The following is a 5492-nucleotide window of genomic DNA, read 5'->3' as shown; positions in this document are numbered from 1 at the left end:
AAGTTGGAACCATGGTGTTGCGGGCCTTTTGAGACCCTTAAGAGGATTAGACCAGTGGCCTATTGACTTGCGCTGCCTCCAACAGTGAAAGTCCATGATGTTTTCCATGTTTCATTGCTTAAAAGGTATATAAAGGATGTTGATCATGTTATTGATTAGGTCTGTATTACAGGTGGAGCAATAAGGAGAATCCCAGTTGGAGCCTTAGTGCATATTGCAGCGGAAGCAGATCATGCTCAGGAACAGAGCCATCAAGTAAGTTAAGGTGCAGTGGAAGCACTTTGGGCCCGAAGAAGCTACATGGGAGATGGTAGATCAGATGCGGGCCATGTATCCTTCTTTGTTTATCAGTGGAGGCAAAGTTGTTTTGGTATAATGTTCTTTATATGTTTGGTATATGTTTTGTTTATGTTTTGGTATATGTTCATATCTATATGGATGTAAATACTACCACGAGATGTGTTATAAAGCTTCAATAAGTTGTATGGTTGTTATCTTGCCATGTTGTCATGATGTTTTTCTTTTGAGCAGGTCATTCATTGTAAATACTACAACGAGCTAAGTTATAAAGCTCCATGAGTAGTATGTTTGATTTTCAACAGTTTTGTCGAGTTCTTGGTGTGGTTTAACACCGAGGACAATGTTCCCCAAGGGGGAGGGGTTTGTAACAACCCCTAGTTAAAAGTTCATTAAATAAAAGTTAATAAAGGCAAAATACGACCACGGTTAAGGGACACGTATTCCAAGCTAAATGTTGGGAAAAGATATCCCAGTGGGCATCATTGAATGTGTCTATGGCTAAGGGAAATTGGTAAAGGCAATGGCTAAGGCATTAAAAAAGGCAAAAAGGTATTTTGGCACATTTATCTATGAAAATAAAGGAAATTAGGAGAAAAGGAACGTGAAAGTTCACAGGTTGCATGTGAGGAGGAAATTAAAGGAAAATAATGGAAAATGAAGAAAATAGAGGCCACATTGATAAAAAGGATTTTGAGGATCACTTTGGAACTTTTTGTCAGTTCAGTTTTGGAGCTCTCTCATTATTCTCTCTCTCTCTCTCACCCTTGGACAATTAAAGTTTTCTTGGAGCACTCTAGCCTTGGAGCAAGGAAGGGAAAAGCAAGCAAAGGAATGACAAGGAATGGAAAGGAAGGCAAAGATCAAGCAAGGGGGAGCAGGATCAAGCATCTTCAACAGGAACTCTTGCAGGTAACATATTGCATGTGTGATTTCCTAGCTGGTTTTGAAATGCATGGTGTTGAATGTTGGTATATGGTTCTCTTGTTGTTGGTGGCATGGTTTTGTCGGGTTATGACAATTGCTTTCATCCTAGCCTTGCCCTTTTCCGGATAGCCATGGTGTGATGGGATTGTTTTCTCGGTTTTGAGCTTTGGAATTGCCGAATGGTTTTAGAATCCGGGATGGATGTGGTCTTAAGAAAATTCCCAAAGGCCTAGGAATCCCTTGACCGATTTTGGTGGGATACATGGTAAAGCCTGAGGGTGGAGTCTTGATTTAGGGCCTAGTAATATGAAGTCGATTGAAGTAAATCCTAAGAGACCGGTGTCTTGGTTTAGGGCCTAGTGATCTGGTTTGGATTGCTTTAAAGCCTGAGAGACAATGAGATGAAAAATTCCTTAAGGATAATGATGGAGTCCGAAGGCATTCCTAGCTTGATTTGGTTTTGTGATCTTAGTGTCGGTTTTGGTGAGATCACGGTTTGGTGAGGGTGGAGGTGGTTTAACCTCTAGATTCCCTTGGTTGTTTTTGGATTGGTTTATCCATGAGATCCCACATTCATGCTTGGAATATGGCACGAGGGTGACTGGCTGAAAGAAAGATTTGATTCAACCATGTCTATGGTTGGGTGGTACGTGAATGTCCTGAACCTAGTTGGCTTTTCCTATGATTAATAAAAGCTAAGTTCTCTTGCTTTTGTACTTGTTAATATGTGGCTTTAATGGTTGTTATCTCATTGTTATTTACATGGTTTAATGTTGGTTATAAGCATGGTTATATGATTGGTTATTGTCATGGTTATTTCATGTATTTACTTGTAATTGAAAGGATAATGGATTCAAGACCTAATTAATGTCAAAACAATTAACGAAAGAGGGTGGTGATTCTTCTTGTCAAGTCTCATATGGATTATCAATCATTTATGTTCTGTCTTCTATTCATTTCATGTAGATTGCATTGATGCCAAGTGTTTGACAGAATGTTAGTCCCGGTTGAAGATGGTCAGGCCTAGTCATGGAGTTAGTTTTTGTTTTATAAGCCTTTTCACCATGTAATTCATGGATTTTGAAAGATACGGGGGTTTCTGGGCAATGACCTGGATTCTGGGCTTGAAAAGTGGCACAAATCTGTAGAAATTCTCACTGTAGATCACCTGATAATGCAATATACTAAAGCAAAATACTTGATCTACTTATACAAACAAACTTGCAGAAGCTTAATCAATTTTGAGCAAGATCAAATAGAACACATATAACAGAGAATGAGAAATCAATCACACATGAACACATAAGAATACTCTGGGGAAAGCCTTGGCTAAAAACCCTGCTATTTGTATTATCATACAAGTGGAAAAATCTCAGGATTACATAAAGCTTTAACTCACAGGCTATCCAGCTCTCAGTACAATCCCTCAATGGTGCTCATAGACTGAATAAACAACACATATGCCTTCCTTCAATCCTCCAAGCCTCCTATTTCCTTGCGCAGTTTCTCCTGGGTCCTCCAATTGCAACCTGTGTGATTCTCACCTCACACACAACATTGACCTCTGAAACAACTGCGCAATCCTGAAGGAGTTAATTCCTTCTGCATGGATGAGTTTCCTATATAGAAAAATTCCTCCAACTGATAGTACACTGTCCCTTCCTTTGATCTCAACTGGGTCTCTGTCTGAACTGACATGCATGAGTTATTTATGAGAGAATATTCAATTATCTGAAGTACACTAGTTACATGCATGCATGCATTAACTAACTGAACTCACAATCAGTTCCACAAACTGTTGGAACTAATCTAACTAGACTTAACTCAGTTAACTGAGCTAACTAATTACAACTCAAAGTACAACTCATCCTGATCTCCTTAATTAATGGATAACTTCCTCAATCAAAGGGATAAATGTTGCATGTCTTCACATAGACTTCACGTTTGATTTTCTCAAATTAATTAATTATTTTTCAAACAACTGCTAAATCAAATTTGAATTTAATTCTCAATTTTAGTTCAGGGACTAACTAAAATTGGAATGTATCCCGAAATGCTATTTATAGCAATGCTATCTTTAGCATTTCTATTTTATCATTCCTTGTTGCTATTTCCAACGCTAGTACCTGAAATGCTATTTATAGTATTTCTATTTTTAGCATTTCTTGTTGCTATTGTCATATGGGTTATCAATCATTTATGTTATGTCTTGTATTCATTTCATGTAGATTGCATTAATGCCAAGTGCTTGATAGAATGTCAGTCCCGGTTGAAGATGGTCAGGCCTAGTCAAGGAGTTTGTTTTTGATTTGTAAGTCTTTTCATCATGTAATTCATGGATTTTGAAAGATACAGGGTTTTCTAGGCAATGATGTGGATTCTGGGCTTGAAAAGTGGCACAAATCTTGGAGTCGCAGGCACAGGTTTGAGGAGAAAAGTCGCTAGACGCATGCATACCCATGTTGTGCATGCATTCGAAGGTTTCCAAACGCACCCTTGTCCATATCAAGGGATCATCCAGGGGTTTAGTGGTCTAAAAGCTTAGTGGGACCCAGGGGCTGGTCAGGGAAATGACTAGGATGCATTATGGGAGTCTTGTAGCAGGTGCAAAAGGTCTTGTATGGTGTGTTTCCGTTGGTTCCACTTCCTTAAGGTCACTTACGAGGTTGAATCATATCATGGTAACTTCTCGTCACATGTTTACCTCGGTTGGCCGGTTACTTGGGCAGATGTAGGAGGAGGGTGTTACATTGAGAACATTAGGAATTCGATTTCCTTGGTAGATCGATTTCAAGAGTAGCAACAGTCAGTTGTCGGGGAGCCAGAGATCGAAGCAGTGAGTGAGCGGCAGGGAGAGTGAATCCGGAGGAGATTTTCCAGATCCAGAGAGGCAACAACAAGTGGCAAAAGTGATCCACGCAGAAGCAGCGCAAAGACTGTGTAGAGGCTGACACAGAGCAGTTTGATTTAGCAGAGGTAAAGGTCGTTTCAATTTCCAGAGGCTGGGAAAATCTTCCTGAGGGTCGGAGAGTGACTTCTAGCAACAAAGATAGGCTAGATGGCTTGCTCAGAGGCAGTATCGAGCCACAGATGTGAGAGACGACATAGAAGTAGCACAAAAGGGCTCATGTTTGGGTTTGGACGACCAATTTTCTGTAGAAGCCAGTGTCGGGATTGCTTGTGGGGTGAGAGAATTTTCTCTCTAATTATTTTTGTCAGATACTTTTTGATTGGATATCCAGTTGGGCATCCATAAATTGTACTCATATTTTCACTGTTACATAATAAAATAAAACCCTCATCTGCTGCACCAATTTTCCCACATTGGGTTTTTCTTGGGACTTTTGTTCGAAAACAACGATGTTATTTTTATGTGTGTGTGCTATCATTTCTCAGTTCCAGCGCTATTTATTTTTCCACAATTTTATTTGTGAATGTTGCAGTGTGTTTATTTTGATGTTGTCATAGCAATAAAATGAATAATTAAATTATCAATTAGAAGAAATAATACTAGTCACTGTAATAGGATTCTAGTATTGGAATTTTCACACCTATGGTGTTTAATATTAACTTGTCTAAGTCCTGTGATCACTCATGTTGGTTATATTTTATTCTTGTTATGTAAATAAGAGAGGGAGCCGAACCGATGTTGAAAAGTGGAGAATCTTCAGGAGCTTCCACGAATGTATGCCTCTGGAAATGATGAATCAATAAGGCCTCACAACTATTGATTCATATTAGATTAAATATTTAGGTGGATGGTTGGGTTATGGGCTGTGTAATGTCTATATTGTTTTTCATTTTGATCAACATAGTGGCCTCTCCTTTCTTCAAGCCAACTGAGGGCCTATGTCAAGGGTGTCCACTATCATCATACTTATTCATACTAGTGGCTAAGGGTTTAAGTTGGGTGATTATTATAGCCAAGGAAGAGGGAAATTCATAAAGTGTCAGGGTTGGAGGTTTAGAGTATGTCATCCACCTATTGTTTGTTGATGATGTTCTAGTATTTCGTCACAAGTCATCTCGAGAAGCATAGGCAAACAAAGAAATATTGAAGCTATTCTGCAAGGCGATAGGTATGGAGGTAAATATTCTAAAATATTCCATTAGTTATAATGAATTACAAGTTAAAGTAACATAAAGGGTTCATCACTTGTTGCTATTTAGAGTGGTCTAGTTGTAAGATGAACTAAACTATCTAGTTTTAATATTAAAGCTTTGTGGCTACAATACTAAAGACTAGAGATAGCTAATAAGGAAAAATT

This window comes from Pinus tabuliformis, chromosome 6, assembly GCF_031772625.1.
Source record: "Pinus tabuliformis cultivar Carrire ecotype Pingquan chromosome 6, CPIR1, whole genome shotgun sequence".
NCBI lineage: Eukaryota > Viridiplantae > Streptophyta > Pinopsida > Pinales > Pinaceae > Pinus > Pinus tabuliformis.
The sequence above is the reverse complement of the archived record's forward strand: the minus strand, read 5'-3'. Positions refer to the sequence as shown.